Source organism: Psammomys obesus, unplaced genomic scaffold (assembly GCF_907164565.1).
Source record: "Psammomys obesus unplaced genomic scaffold, mPsaObe1.curated_primary_1811, whole genome shotgun sequence".
In the NCBI taxonomy this organism is placed as follows: Eukaryota; Metazoa; Chordata; class Mammalia; order Rodentia; family Muridae; genus Psammomys; species Psammomys obesus.
In genome coordinates this window covers 894127-911152 of record NW_026585685.1, presented here as the reverse complement: position 1 = coordinate 911152, position 17026 = coordinate 894127, and the positions used below count along the sequence as shown (strand labels likewise).

The following is a 17026-nucleotide window of genomic DNA, read 5'->3' as shown; positions in this document are numbered from 1 at the left end:
GGTATAGATATACTTGGGCAAAATACTCATACATGTAAAATAAAAATAAATTTTAAAGAGGCCGAGAATGATGAAGGGATGCATGTATCCTAGTGTTCAGCTCACTTTCTCCGTTTTATATGGTCTAGAATCCTTTGTCCATCGAATGGTCACATTTACAATTAAAATAGGTCTTCTCATACCAATTAATATAATCAAGGTAATCCCCGTCTGGCACGCACGGAGGCCCATCTCTATGGTGGCTCTGGATTCTTTCAGGTTGACAACTGATGGTATGAGAACATGAGGCTCTGCTCAGCACAGTGAAGGCTCAGCTGTTCTGCTAAGCAGAGAGCAAGGGGAGGAAACTACTGTAAATGCAGAAGGCCTGTTGAGCTCATCCATAAGTGTAAATGTTATGTCTAAAACATTTGAAGACCTCAGTTACACAGTATTTCATATGAGAGCCACAGAACAGAAGCCTGGCAAGGCCCTGGAAGAAACAATTCTTTCACTTTCAGCCATAGCAACTGAGAAATATGCAGTGGGGGAGGGCAGGTATAAAGAAATGGAAAAAGCTTGGACTGGAAAGGAGAAGATACCTGAATGGTTTTGCAGGTGATGGGAATTTTAAGAGTATATCCAAAGCTTGCAGATATCATAAGTGAAAGAAGAGTTTAGAAACGTGTCTATGTGCAGTAGCAGAAAATAAATGTCTGTGGCATAAATATGATTGTGTTTGTGAAATGATACAAGTGTGGAATATATGGTATATCTTTTAAAATAATGTTAAGACCTCTTTCCCTCTGTGAATGAGAATGGTTTGCCAGATTTCTAAACTGTCATCTCCAGTGAGAAATTCAGTTTTCTTTCACAATCCATATGTGTACCTGCTGTGAATATACATGCACAAGAAAGATGTTTTCTATAAAATGTTACTTACTTTTTCAGTAATGTTTACTATCTTCCACCACGTAGAAAATAGCGCTAACCACAGGCCTAAGCAAATAGGTTTGTAGCTTCTAACTCGTGGTGACTGTCTGTGTACCAAAATGCTTTGGAGCAGGCTTCAAACAAGACAATCATAAAAAATACACACAGTGTCCCATGGCAATGGACAAAGAGACACTTGTTGGTGGTGGTGGTCTTATATCAGTCTAGGGCAGAGCAGACGGCAGTCCTATGTTCATCCTAGCCTGATGCCTAACTTGGTGGCCAAAGCTAGTTTTATGACCAGGACACATAAAAATCAAATCAAATCAAATCAAATCAAATCAAATCAAATCCAGGCAGTGCAGTTCTGGAGGAAGGCAAACAGAGATCTGCTTTCTACCATGTCATGTGACGCGGGCTGGAAATGACGCCCACAGACATACCCTCTACTCCACGGCTCTGTTGGGTCATAGATACACAGAGGACTGCCTATCACCATTGAGCACAGCATGGAAGAAGGAAGACAGACAGAGAGACCTGCAGACTGCCATGCCACCCACAGACCTTCTGACCAGTGCATGGTACAGGAAGGCTACGGACACATCGTGGCCAGAGGATGTCACTTGCCATCCATGCCCTGTAGTAGGAGCCACCACAATGTGTGGGTGTGTGGTGGACAGGTGGGAGAGAAAGAGGTATGGAGCAGCCAAGTCTGTGTCTGGGTCCATGGCTACACAGGGGCAGGGTATGTTGTGCTACTCGTCTGCTATGAGGTGGTGTGGTTGCAGAGTTTATGTTCTCCCCCCTCGCCACTTATGGTAGTTGGGAGAGCTGACCCTGTGGATATGAGAGCTGGAGAACTAGCCCTGCACCTTCACTGGCTGTAGCAGGGAGAGTGGGCCCTGAATTTCACCTGGATAACACAGTGGAGCTGGCCCTGATGTTGAAGAAACTGTGAGCCAGCCCCCAGGCTGGGAGAGTTGGTCCAGTACTCGCAGGCTGCAGGATTTGGGAGAATGGGTCCAGCACTTGGGAGAGTGGGTCCAGCACCTTGCCTTTGCAACACATTAGAGCTGGCCCTAGAGGTGTGGATGCAGATGAGCTGGCACAGAGGGCATGAGAGCAGGAGAGCCGACTCTGCCTCCTGTCAATGGCAGTATTGGGTGGCTAGGAGAAGCAGTACTGGAGAGCTCACCCTGGTGGTACAACCAGCTTGGCTGTAACCTAGGCCTAGGTTTAGGGCTTTTCGATGGGCCACCCCCAAACCTATATCATCTGCCAACAGTTGGGACTTGTGAACAGGCCAGTCCTGCTGATCCAACGCTGAAGGATTTCCATGACACAGGGTAACAAGGAGGAAGGCCAATGAGAATCCAATATTAATGGTGTCACAGAAGCCAGACATCTAGAAACAGATCAATGACTCATTGCAATGAGCATTTGCAAGTGAAGATGTGTGGAGAGAGGGATGTGTTGTGGGACACACTGCGACATACTACAACCTCCATGGTGAGATGTTTTCTATGCTTTGTTTTTGGGGTTCTCTCTCTCTCTGTGTTTGTGTGTGTTCTATTTGGGGGGAGGTTACAAGGATGAAGAGCAGATATGAGGTATGAGGGGTTGGGGAGATGGCTGGGACTGGGGTACATGATGTGAAACTCACAAAGAATCAATAAAATATAAAAAAATACAAAAAATATACACAATGACTTACTGGTACTCTAGACATGTAAGTTGGCCTGGTTAGGACAATAATTTTACTGTGAATAAAATGATGGAAGGAGGCCAATATGTAGAAAATCTTCAAAAGGAGCAAGAGAAATAACAACAAAACAAGACTCATTGCATGCACAAGACACATAGAGCCCGTTTTGACTCATGGTCTGTAGGAGGACTCTCTTGTGTCTGTATGGAAGCATCACCTGTCATTAAAAACAAAAAATCTATGGCTTTTTAAAAAGGGTAGGATGGAATGTGGGACATCCAACAGGCAGAAAGGATTCTGGGACAGAGCCAGGCACTGAAGATTTGCCTGAGAAGATGTGAGGAGGACAGATACATGGTACCTGAGCAGAGGTAAGCAGCCATGTGGCAGAATGTAGATTAGTATAAATGGGTTATTTTAAGTTATGAGCTAGTCAGAGGAGAGGCTAGCTATATGGCCTAGGTATTTATAAGCATATGTCTATGAGTTTCGGAGAACTTGGAGCTGGGAGGAAAAATCAACCAACAACAGTCAGCTGGTTGGTCACCTTTGCCGCAGGGAACAAAATGTATTTCAAAATGTTTTTAGCAAATGGCGTATCTTATGTGTTTCCATTTAAGCTTAACTTTCACTCTAGACCATCACATTTTCTCATCTACTTTCAGTGTCTTTTCCTTTTAGGCACATAAATAAACAGAACATTTTCTCAGCAACCGAAGAAATTTTATTTTTTTAATGAAATAAAAATGACTACATTAAGTTGGAGATGAGAAGCACTGATCTGTTTATCCAATGAAAACTCCTCCAGGGACATTTTTTTCTGTTCAATAGTATATTTGTATACTTACTGAGTGTATATAATTGCCATTGTTGAATTTTTATCAGTACATTCTTGCATAGTTCATGCTTGAAACTGAAATTTCAGTGTTTTATATTTTCTCCTTTAATATCAAAATGCCTTTTTCTTCTTTTAACGTTAAGTTATTACACACATGACATTCTTTAATTTTGCTTTCTTTTTCCATATACACACTCAGTCACTGGCATTTACTTTGTACAGAAATATATTTTAACTTGAAATAATTTCCACACCTACTTTGTTTAAAGAAGAGCTATGAAACATTAAATTTAACTTATGAATCCCTCTGTGTTCCAGTCCTCTGCACACACACACACACACACACACACACACACACACACACACACACATACACACACACACACACACACAGTATTAATGCTGTGTCTCTGTATGCCAATGACATTAGAGTTTCTGGCAAAACGCAATGTATAATCAATTATCACCTGTCACAAAATGGCTTTTAAGATCCAGCCAGCTATTTCAGAAATCATGCTTAGCTCCAGCAAAGAGGAAAAAAAAATTCCCTGAAAGCAGGATCGCCCTCAGACTTCAAGTCTTTATTCAGAGAAGTTTTGACAACTTTCAGCTTAGTCAATACAAAAGAGCATCTTGCAATTTACATCTAAGAAAATCTGTTTTAGCATTTTAAAACTAGTTTATTGATAGGATTGTTGCTTAGAAATGACAGTAAAGCCTTAATAATTTTTTTCATCTGTAGGGAGATAAGAGTCTTCCCAGGACCAGTTATTAGCCAATACTTTTTTTTTTATTTTTGCTGCAATGCTTATTAAAATTTTAAACTCACCCACTAAAAAGAACTAGAATTTGCCTCCTCTGATCCCTCTATGGATTTACTTTCTTTCTCCTTTCTTTATTTTTCTTGAAGTCCATCTGAAAAGATAAAACTCAGTCATTATCCTTCCAATCAGAGAAAAATATCAGAACTCAACCCAGATGTCATTGTACATTTTCAAAACTCACCATCTTATCCACACTAGGTATCCAGTAAATGCTATTAAAACATAAAAACTTTTCCTGAATGATATGAGTATTAGCAGATCGCTTAAAGTCAACCCCTCCATCCATTTGAAAAGGTTCAGTGACTTTCCTGATTATAGTTTTGCTGGGTGGACGCTTTGAAGATGACTGCATTTCTGCAGGTTCAATTCCTATGTTTGAACCTATCTTGGTACCCTTGTTCGTGAAGGCTGAATTAGATAATTTGATGATGATTTTCAACTTTAGCATCTTCAGTGTTTCTGGTTAATCTATGGCCTGCCTTTAAAAGAAGCTTTCCTAAGACTCTAGAGGGCAATGTTTGGAAGGATATAGTCAATCAGTTCAGAATAAAGAGATGCACTCAGCCCTTTAACTGACATAGCTGCCTTGGAGGGATTTGGGTTGGAGTGAGCATGGGGCAGAAAAGGGTTGTCTATATTGATGTCTATATCATCAGTTATAACTGGGAGTCTCATTTATGATATTCTTCATTTTAGTAAGACCCCAAGACATAAAGGCATTTGTCCCATAAACTGGCCACAGGTTACTGATTATGTAATTATAATCTGTATCTTGGGGTTCAAGGTAATAAAAGTATGTATTCATTATATATTTGCATATGAGTTTCTTATTTAAAAATACTCTAAAGCAATGAACAACATGGTTCAAACATCTGCATTTTAAATATATACATGCAGTTCTTTTCGTGGTGACTCACCATCCTAGGGACACAGTTACTTAACAGCAGACTTTAGATTCTACAGAAACTAGGCTTATGTAAGCTCTCTGATTTAGTTCATGTGAGGCTGTAGATTTGTACTTTCTTCTAAGAGATAAGAAGCAGGAAGGACTCTTCACTGGTAGACCAACAGACTGATATTTTCAAGTGGGTTTTAAGGATAGAAGTAAACACATTCACGCTTGGTAATGTTCCTAAGGAGAATAAGCATCCAGGGAAGTTACATTTTAGGAGGATACATGACCACAAATAACTGTATTTACACATACACCGCCTCTCTCTCCCTCTCTCTCCCTCTCTCTCCCTCTCTCTCTCTCTCTCTCGTGTGTGTGTGTGTGTTTGTGTTGTACATTGATGACATTCATAGTATATATCTACAAAAGATACCCTAGATCCATGTAACTATGTGGCGAAGAGGAAAAGCTCTGGGTGTCCTCTTTTTGTAAAATTCATTTTTAATTTATATATTCATTTTACATCTTGATCGTAGCTCCCTCCTCCCTCTTCTCCTGGTGCCACCGCTCCCACCCTCTTTCCCACCTCTTCTCCTCAGAAAATGGGAGCCCCTGCACCAACTCACCCCAGCACACCAAGTAACATCAATATTGAGTTCATACTCATCCACTGAGGCGAGGCAAGGCAGAGAGAAGTCTTTTAAATCTATTCTCTTAGTCTTCTGCTCCAACAGTTCTCCACCTCCACATGAGGTCATGCTCTGATCCTCTTGCTCTTCCTTACAGTCTTCAAGATTGTAAGGTTCATCCTTATAATCAAGACCTTGTTCACTCAACTCCTTTGTCTGTCTCCTCCTTTAAGATACCCAGCTATCAAAGCACGGGGCTGGTCTCACGTTGAAGTCAGGCCCATTGACTTCAGGGGCCTCTGCTGCTGCTTAGTATTTCTACTCTACTTCTTTTTACTCGTCATCCCCTCTCTCTTCTGGATGATTCTCATCTCTTACTTCCTCTACTAGCACCTCATCTAACTTCCCCCAGTTACTGCCATGGTTGTCTTCACGCATATGTTCCCACAACTAGCCAAGTATAAACACATACCTCTCTATCCCCGTTTTCTTTTCTTTCAGTTTTCTGGTTGTGGGTGTGCTAAAACTTCTCACCTATGTAATGGATCCCAACCTTTCTCTCCTACCACAGGGCATCTGCTAAAGACTGCATAGCACCTTCCTAAAATGCTGAAGTCCTAATACCCAGCGCTTTAGAGTGATAGGTAACTAAGGGCAAATGAAGTCATTGGGAAGGTCCCAGCACACTGTGACTGCTGTCTTTATGAGGAGATAAGAGCACAGATATACACAGGGAAACACTGTGTGAAGACTGAGGAAGACAACACAACTGCAGTTCCAGGAGCAGAGCCTCAGAAGCAGCCAACCACGATGACACCGTGATCCTGGGCTTCTGGTCTCCAAAAGTGCAAGGAAAGAAATTTCTGTTCTTTAAGGTCTGTGGTATTCATTACAAAATAAGCCTATCTCTCTCTTTTTTACTACACCATCCAATTTCCTTATTACTTCATGGTGTGTCCTGTTGTTGAAAAGTTCTTTGTGGTAGCCTCACATTGCCTTCCAGCTATGCGCCTCTCAACAAGAAGCCCCATTACATCAGGGTAGCTCAATGCTTCATCTTATTACCTCCACCAAATCAACTGCAGCTTTCCTCTTAGCCCTACTGCCACACCCACCTCAACATAAAGCAGATACACTAAATCTAATTGAAGAGAAAGTGGGAAACAGCCTTGAATGCATTGGTCCAGGAGACCACTTTCTGGGCAGAACATTCTATTTCATCATCCACCTCCTCACTCTTTCTCATTGCAGCGGTGACCTCACACTGTTAAACCAGGTGGGCTACTCTCAGTCTTTGTCACCTTTACTCATTGGACTATGGAGTATTTTGAAACTTTTTTTTTTTTTTTTTTTTGGCCTCTTTCTTCACATGTTGGTACCCATTTTTATGTCCGGGCTTCTGAGTCTCAGTCCTTAGGCTTCTCTGGCTACACTCAACTGATGGATCGGTAATCTCATTCTGGGGTAATGTCTTCAAAACCCACCTCTCTTCTATTCAGTTCTCACACATGGAGCGCTACCCTATGTTGGCCCCACCCCACCAACAGACTTTTCCACTTGTGTGTCAACAAGCATTTTCAGCTTGACTTATACAAAATATAACTCTTGACACTTGAGCTGCACATGACCTTGGTCTTTCTATATCATATCATCAATGTTCCTCTAGTTTCTCAAGACAAAATCCTTCAGTCCCACTTCTTTTTTTTTTTTCTCTCAGCCACATCTTATACCTAACTCAGAGCAATTCCCTGCTTCTTTCTCCCAGTGTGCCTGGAACAGAGCAACCTCTGCACCTCCATGGCATTCTTCTTATCCAAGTCATTGTCATCATTCTCTTGTAGTTCAGGTAGCCTTCCAGCAGCTTGTCTTGTTCCAGTTCTTGCTCCCTAGTATTCAACTCTGTAACCAAACTGATAATTTTGAAAACTTAAATTTAGGTAAAGAGAGATCAGCAGTCAAGAGTGCACACTGGGATACTGAACTGCCATGGGCTACATCTGTGCAGGGGTCTTGGGTTATCTCCATGCATGGTCCTTGGTTGGAGTATCAGTCTCAGGAAAGACCCCTGTGCTCAGATTTTTTTTGGCTCTGTTGCTCTCCTTGTGGAGTTCCTGTCCTCTCCAGATCTTACTGTTTCCCACTTCTTTCATAAGATTCTCTGCACTCTACCCAAAGGTTGGCCATAAGTCTCAGCGTCTGCATTGATAGTCTGCAGGGCAGAGCCTATCAGAGGTCCTCTGTGTCAGGCTCCTGACTTGTTCCCTCTTTTTGCCTTCTTCTGATGTCCATCCTTTTTGCCTTTCTGGATAGGAATTGAGCATTTTAGCAAGAGTCCTCCCTCTTGATTAATTTCTTTAGGTGTACAGATTTTAGTAGGTTTATCCTATATTATATGTCCATATGAGTGAGTATATACTGTGCACATCTTTCTGCTTCTGGGATAGCTCACTCAAGATGATCTTTTCCAGATCCTACCATTTACCTGCAAATTTCATGATTTTCTTGTTTTTTAATTGCTGAGTAATATTCCATTGTACAGATGTACCACAATTTCTGTATCCATTCCTCCACTGAGGGGCATCTGGGCTGTTTCCAGCTTCTGGCTATTACAAATAAGGCTGCTTACAAACATGGTTGAGCAAATGTCCTTATTGTGTACTTGAGCCTCTTTTGGGTATATGCCTAGGAGTGGTATGGCTGGATCTTGAGGAAGTACTGTTCCTAGTTGTCTGAGGAAGCGCCAGATTGCTTTCCAGAGTGGCTGTACAAGTTTACATTCCCACCAGCAGTGGAGGAGGATTCCAGGGACTGTCTATGACAGTAACTGATTGGCCTGCTCTTTAATTACCTCCCCCTGAGGGGGAAGCAGCATTACCAGGCCACAGAAGAAGACAATGCAGCCACTCCTGATGAGACCTAATTGACTAGGATCAGAAGGAAGGAAAAGAAGACCTCCCCTATCAGTGGACTTGGGGAGAGGTATGCATGCAGAAGGTGGAGGAAGGGAGGGATTGGGACGGGAGGAGGGAGGGAACCACAGAGGAGATACAAAGTGAATAAAGTGTAATTAATAAAGAAAAAAATAATTAAAAAAAGAGTGCACACTGCTCTTGCAGAGGACGCAGGTCTGGTGGCACTCAAATGGGACAGCTCAGAACTGCCTATAGCTCCTGTTCCAGGGAGTCCAATGCCCTCTTCTGGACTCAGTGGGCACTGCATTTGCACGTGCACATTCCTACTCACCCACACCTCTCTGCACACATCATTTAAAAATAAAAGCAAACTTTAAGTTAGTGCATATCTTTTTTTGTTGTTGTTGTTGTTCTCAAATCCCCAGTGAGCATTCCATCTCACTTAAGCCAGTCAAAGCTCATCACGATGTAAAATGCAGAGATCACTGTTCATTGCACCCTTTCTGTCTGCCACTCTCTGCTCTTTGTCTCATGAGTCTCTCCTTTGCTACAACAAGTCACAAGACGTTTAGCTACAGGGCCTTTGTGGGTGTCAGTTCTCTTTCCCCCAGTAAGTTTTCTCTGATTGTTTTCACAGTTTTCCTCCCTTTGTTCAAATCTTTTCTATGTCATCTATTCACTTAAGTTCTGCCTAAAAAGGTTCTTCCTCCCTGCCTCATTATTCTGTCCTTATAGAAAGTTTCATATATTGTTTGTTATATGCATGAGTTGAATGGCTAACAAGATAAACTTCAGATGTTATGGAAAAATAACATTTGTGTCAGGTGATTTTACGTAAATTTGTCTTTGTATATTTTTACGCACAAGAATGCATCTCTCTCTCTCAGTCTCTCTTTCACTGTGTATGTGTGTGTGTGCTCGTGTGTGTGTTGGTGTGTGTGTGTTGCCTATGTCTACACATGTGGAGGCTAAGGTTTAATTTTTGTTGCCTTCTTCTATTGCCTTCTACTATATAGTTTTTGAGACAGATTCCCTCACTGAGCATGGAGCTCACCAACTGGCTAAGTTAGATGGCTGTTAAGTCCCAGGAGTCTTTTTGGCTTTGTTTCCCAGTACTGCTTCAAAGACTGCACATCAGTGCCACCATGCTTGGCCTTTTATGTGGGTGATGGAGGTCCAAACTCAGGTCTTCATGTCTGCACAGCAAGCCCTTTACCATTGAATTATCCCCTCAGCATCTACTTAATTTTTTTTTTTTTTTTAGTAATTGTATTTTCTTTAACGAAATTACTACCGAGAAATGTTTGCATGGATGTGTGGGCCCCCAACACATTGTCCTACTTGACAGAAAACATTATTTTAAGACATAAACAAGATACAGACCTTTCTGTGTGTGGTGAACCCTCGCATGCTGAATATTCATTTGAATGACAATAAACCTAAAGCTAAAGCTAGCTTTTTAGAAATAAAGGTAAGTCTGAGGGCATTCAGAGAAAAATAAAATGGTGTGTTGACTTTTATTTGGTAAACAGGACAAAAGTAAGGAACATCTTCTGGGCAATGTTGCGGCCCCTTTTCTAGTCCTTACAGATTTATCATGAAGTTATGATGCAAGAGATCAAATTGAAAAGCAATGAAGAAAGTGACTGGAGAGCATTTGGTAAAAACAGTATAAATTTGCTAATGCTTTTACCTTTAAATGATAAACATTTAAAAACTGTTTCCAAAACACAGCAAGTCAAATACGCAGGGACTTAACTGTCAGAACTTATCATCATCAATTCCTTATGTTACTTTCTATGGAAAGAGCAAATTGCAAACCCTTCTAAATGATTGTTTCTTTCGCAAAGTGACAATATTAGGATGCATCTGTTTTTCCTCTAAGACCTTACTTACTCCCACCAAAAGGCTACTTTTTTCTCAGGAAGATGTTTAAGGGCATTTCATTCCCCGTGTTCTATAAGAGATCTTCCATTTGTGGGCCTTGAGTAATTTGAAACATACTGTTTCAGAAACATTTATATTCAACTCAGGCCTCTCAAGAAGTGCAGCCTGGTATCCAGGAAGGCAATTTATACATCCTATTAAAGGGATGTCACTTTTTTGGCCAAAGATATGCAACCTGCCAAACTAGCAGATATGAAATTTAAAACATGTGATGTGTGTGGGTTCTGCATTTGCAAATATTCTCTGTTACCCCTTCTCTCTTCCCTTTCTTCACAAAGACAGCAATAACTTAAGAGGCATGCAACTTTATTATGTAAGCTATTTATTATTGGTATTAGTATTACTATTAATATTTAGAGGACTTCCAGTGTGTGTGTGTGTGTGTGTGTATTTCAAAGAATATAACTTATATATGATATATTATATAACTACACAATTATATATTATATATAATTATATTTATTCTTTGACAATATTTAACATACATATGTATAATAGTTTGGACATTTTTACCCCTATCACCTCATCTTATCCCCCTTACCTCCATGGAATACTTTTTCTTTTCAACAAGAGGAGAATATATACTTTATGAGAGCTAAGATAGAGGTGTGATATTTGGTCTTAAACAGCTTTCAGCAGGCAACGTGAAGCAACTTCCCTGGGCAGTCTCTCTGCCAGGTGTGCTGAAAAATCCATCTGTTACCTGCCCAGGACCCTGACCTTTCACAGGAGGAGGAAGCTGCCAGTACTATACAACAGCCCAAGCGAGTGCAGTTGAAACTGGCTGAAGTTAATTATTCCCAAGCCTCCATTCTCCTCTCCTTTGAAGACAAAAGTCAATTTGGGTTCTTGCATCCAGGTGGTCCTCAGCTGCCCCAAATTAAAGCACAGTGAGAATGGGGTTGGCACTGCAACTCTACCCTGCCTGACCTGCCTGGGTTCAAGTCCCCACACAGTGTTTCTGTGGAGCAGCCCCAGTGGGAACCACTGGGAAGCAGGCACAAAGGAGGTTCCTTCTCCCTGTTGGAAACAGGCCACGGCTATGAATGTTAATTACCCAATCCTTGTAAAAGGCAGTAAGGAGCCTTTAATCACAGTGGCTGGAGTCTTTGGTTTTCACTGCATTTGTGAGGCTCTGTGAGAGGTTGGAGGTGGTTTGAAACAAATATTTTACACGATACTAAACCTGTAGTCAGAAATTCAGAGCCTGGGAGTACTGATCTCAGACTTGAGGCATGATGAAAACTAGGCATTAGATAATAACTTTTCATTGCTTTGAGGCCAAATCTAGAAATCAAGCATTTGCCCTGAAATAGCTTCTCCCATGCTGCTGTGTCCTCTTTGAGCTTGGATATGGTGCTCCTGGGACCTGGAGACTCCATCCAGGCTGCTGTCTCAGGAAGACATGGCTCCCTTTGAATACACAGGTGGCAATGCATGCTTAGGTAAAAGACCTTCTGTATCTTTAAATTACCATATCACATGTGGGGAAATTATGCCTAAGCTCTATATGATACAGTGAATACGAATTTCCATTAAATAAAAGTTAGTGCTATGCTTTGTTAGTGACGAGGGACTGTGTTACTGTTAGCTATAGTTGTTTTGGGAACCTCCCCTTTCCTCAAGCTGCCACTGCATTAAATCCAGGAAAGCACTGGACTTACCACAAAAACTCAGAGACACTGATCATTTTTGGCTTCTAACATTTTTACTAACGTTGTACTGTTAGTAAAAGTCAAGGTAAAATCATATATAACAAAAATATGTCTTCACAATGTGGGGATGATTCTTGTCTCCAAACACAAAAGATGGCACAAATTCTTTACTCACAAAGAATAGTCAGAGTTGTAAAAACTGTAAACCAGTCCATCATGAACCAGAGTTTTTCTAACCTTTATCCTGGGTCTTAAAGGAGCTGAGCATATTGGGTAGCTAATACTTAGGGGCGAGGCTTGGGGCATGCTTGGGTCTAAGGCTACAGATAGAAGGCAGAGACAAGTGTTTGGAAGCCTAAGTGAAATAAAGTGAGGCGAACAGGTTTGAGGATTAAGGGACTGCTACCCATGCTTCTTTGGCCTGTTTATTTTAGGACAACGCCTGGCTATTCTTGATTCCATGAGGGGATACTATTTCATTTCATTTTCTAATCACAGGCGCTGCTTAACACCACTTAAGCCAATAACTCCTCAGATTCTACCCCATGGTCCCGACTTCTGGCAAAGTCCACGTATGCCATGGTTCTATTAGGCATTAGGTAATTTTCACTATTTCAAAGGCTATGTGAATGTGGGCCAGGTCATTCATTTTTCTGGGGTTGGATTTGGTCACCAGAGGAGAAAGAAGTCATAAAAAGAGCTGACTTGATCGTGGAATGTGCATGGAGAGTTTCATGTAGAAGCAGAAGCTAGACAAAATTAAATGTCCAAGCTTTTTCCATGTCTTTACCCTTCTATCTTCAACATGAAGAGCTAAGGAGAAACATGGTTGAAAAGTACCAGGGAGCTCTCTTTCCTCCCAAACCTCAGTTTTGATGGCTTATTTAATTAACCAGACACTTATTGAGCAAGAACCGCATTCCAGGCATTACATTGAGCACTGAGCATATAATGAAAAGCAGAGACAAGACATAGGACATTGGAAAAATAACTATTTGCCCCAGGCATGGGCATCAGGTGGCTCAAAAAAAAAACCGGCCTCTAGCAAGCTCAGCAAAAAGCTGAAAGTAAGAAAACAGGGATTTTACCCCGAGCTTCCTTGCAGCAACAGCTGTGGCCCCTTGCAAAGCAATTAAGCCTGTGGCTGGGATTCCAATCCCGGCTCATCTCATCACAGGCTTGGAACATCCTGGGCAGGAGACTTAATCGATGGCATTCCTCTGCTCTGCCTTGGTATCTCAGATGGTGGCATTCCCAGGGCTGATTAGCCCCAAGTTCCTTCCCTGTGAAGCCAAAGCCACCGTGTAATTTCCATTAGACCTGAAAATGATCCTGATTTAAAGCTTAGATGGAGCCCATAAGCCTTCATCTAATCAGACTTAAGAATGAGCTGGCCTGAACTCCATGCTCTTCACGGCTTCAGTAGTCAAATAAGTCTTAAAAATACCTGCCCCACTTTGTGGGTCATCACAGAAGCGTGGGGCAGCCCAGTGTAGACCTGTGCACGCTAATAAATGCCAGAACACTGAAATCTGATTTCTGTGTGACTTCGGGTAAACCGTTTAGCATTCTTCCTGTCTCCTTCCCCATCCTTTGAGTATCTTTGCTATATCCTGGTTTTAAGCCTGGATGTGTAGGAGGAGGGTAGTATGGGAGTGAGGAAGGTGCCAAAGTTGAAGAACACCTGGCCCTGCTCTGAAGAGGAGCACAGTCTGGGAAAACGGATCTGGAAGGCAGCTGCTTAGAGCCTACTAGGAGGGATGATACTGAGGAGCCCATGATTACTGAAGGAACACGTAGGATGGACTCTCATTCCTTCCTGGATCCAAAATGCCTCCCTCAGGTACTTGCCAAGGAGATGGATCTTTAAAAATACACTTATTTTATTATTATGTGTGTGTGTGTGTGTGTGTGTGTGTGTGTGTATGTATGTGTGTGTGAGTGAATGTGTGTGTGTGTGCGTGTGTGTGAGCATGTGCGCACACTGTATCCACAGAACAGTTGTGTTCAGAGGGTAACTTTCAGAAGTCAGTTTTCTCCTTCCACGGTGAGATTCAAGGATATAACTCAGGTCACCCAGCTTGCAAAGTCTATTAGTTACTTTTCTATTGCTGGGATAAAATACCAACGTATACAAGAAAAGGTCTATTTGGGCTCACAGTTCCAGAGGGACAACAAGAGTCTATCTCGGTGAGAAAGTGGCAGCTTGTCAGCAGCTTGGGTAGCTAACAGAGAGTTCACACCTCGAATCTCAATCACAAAGCAGAGAAAGGAAACTGGGAATGACTTTAAATTTTCAAAGTCTGCATCCAGGGACACACACCTATAAAACTCCACACCTCCAAACCTCCCAAACGATGCCACAAAGTGGGAATAAAATGTTCAAGTGCTGGAGAATATGGAGGACATTTTTCATTTGGATAATATGGAGGACATCACCACACATAGCCACAGCTTTTATTTGCTGAGTTCCCTTGCTGCTCCAATGAGCTGAATTTGGAAGGATGAACTAGAATTCTCAGAGAGAAGGAAAGTAGCACTGTTATTTAGCCTGTCCTTGGAAAGGGACAATATTCTTGAATTCTGCTTAACTTAGAAATGTTTTGAGAACAAATACAGAAGACACAAGAAATGGTATCCCAGCCTGCCCATGAACACAAAAACACACTAAGTCAGCAGAAAAGGGCACCTACTAGTTTAGCACTCCACAGATTCTCCTCTGATTCCTTTGCTAATGTCTCTGTGTTGGACAGTGAGAGCCGAGGACCCACCTAGTGCCCGCTTTCCCTGGTTTGTGCTGACAGCGCAGCTGATACTGCTTGCAGCCAGACACCTCTCAGGGATGCTGTGGAAGAAGACTGTGCCAGCCTGAGAAGTGTGAGCTTCACTCTTAGGGGAACAGTGCTTAGGACTTGCGCCACCCATAAGAAAGATGAGACTTTTCTTACACCTGTCTCACATAAGGAAACTTAAACTCAGCTGGCTAGTAGCTCTCCATGTTGGAGAAGGAAGGTGCTTTGCTGTGCCCCACGGAGCTTATAGTGATTGGCTCTGCATGATAAAGAGAGTAAAGCATAGTGACAGGAAATGCACAGACATTTCTGAAGCCACCTAGACTAGGCTCAAGGCGGTGGGGGTTGAGAGTTGAATCAATCAATAATAAAAAAGACAAATATCAGGTCATGTCATCTAAGCCCCACCTTGGTGCTCAGAGCTATTATTGTCCCCATGAAAAGTCCTGCAAGCAAAATCAGGACTAGGAATATACTCGTCCCCAAGCCACGTGAATCCCCTGGTGTCTGTTCCCTCATTCACATCAGAGCGAGGGAGGGAGAATGTGTGTGTTCAGTGATTCTTCAGAACCCTGTAAGGTCCTAGAAAATGGTCCTCAAACGTCCCAAGTTCCCAAGAGACTAATGGAGCTTTTAATGTCTCGTAGAGTAGAACAGACTTCTAAAGCAGCATTTTCTATAAGAAACGTACTAAAATTTAATATGCTGTGTCTCTGAGTCACAACCTTATTGTATTATTATAGCTGAAAACAAAGTCCAGGGAACAGTAATTTTTTTTTGTGGTTGTCACAAAACTAAACCACAAAGAGTGTGTAGAGTCAAGGACAGTCATCAAAGGCAAGGCAGGAAGTAATTGTGTTGGGAGAGAGTTGGCTGGAAGGATGGTCAGCTGTTCGGTCTTTTACCTTCAGATATAACCTGCAGCCGGTTGCCATTGATTTTAGGGCAATAATGCCAATGGCTCTGATATTGAGTGTAGCAATTCCAGCTTGCCACACTCATAGAGATGTCTTAAAGATAACTTCAGAATAACATCACGCATACATCAAAGATGGCATCGTGGATACTGCCCATGGGTGGCTTCAGAAATTTATTTCCTGTTACTATACTACTCTCTCTCTCTGTTTTGGGGACATTCAGAGACAACCATTACAAGCTCGTGGGGCACAGCAGAAGACCTATAAGCCCCACAGCACAGGGGACAATGTCTTTGCAAATGGCTGTAGTGAACTCTTTCTCCTTGGGAGTCTATTATGTGTGTGTTTGTTGCTTGAGGGCTTAGTAATTACACATTAAACCTTCATTCTTAGACGTTTGGACCTTCTAGTGCTGCTCAATCGCCTTCGCTGTTGGTTGCTACCATAATGCCTACTGCCTATGCATCCACAGCGCACAGGAAATGGGCTCAGTTCACCCAGTTCTTCACTCTCTTCCTCCCCATGCGTCTTCACTTCCACTACTGACTCATTTAAGAGATATTCATGAAGACCTGCACATGAAGACCTGGTAGAGACTAGCAGGTGGCTTCTGTCAAAAAGGATGATAGCATTTCAGATTGAGGTGTGAAGGAGAACTAAATGAGAGGGTGTGAGAGATAGTAACTTAAGAGGTCCAGAGGCCCACCTCTAGGAGCTCAGGCTCCAGAGGCTCGGGGTGAGGGCCAGGAATGTGTGCTGTTAACTGGAAGGTCAAGGACTCCACTATATCTGGTCCTGGATGATTCCTTCTGCATCGCCACTCTAGGGAACGTTCTGGGTGTGTGACCTGGACAAAGTGCCACAGTCTCCTCTGTGAGTGGCAGGAGCCGAATGAGCCCTGCTTAGGGTGGTGGAGGGGAACCGCTTGTGCATTCCCACCTGAAGCTCCATTTTCTCCTTCAGTCCCCGCAGCTGCCCCCGGGCAGGAATAGACCTCACCACC

At 42.4% G+C, this 17026-nt stretch overlaps 1 non-coding gene across 1 annotated transcript; it reads left to right on the top strand.

The window, feature by feature from the left end:
• Positions 1 to 1082: 1082 nt before the first annotated feature.
• Positions 1083 to 1225, top strand: LOC129692643 (small nucleolar RNA SNORA48). Its single transcript, XR_008722744.1, has one exon. It is a non-coding gene; the product is annotated as a small nucleolar RNA SNORA48 (small nucleolar RNA).
• The last annotated feature ends 15801 nt before the right edge of the window (positions 1226 to 17026 follow it).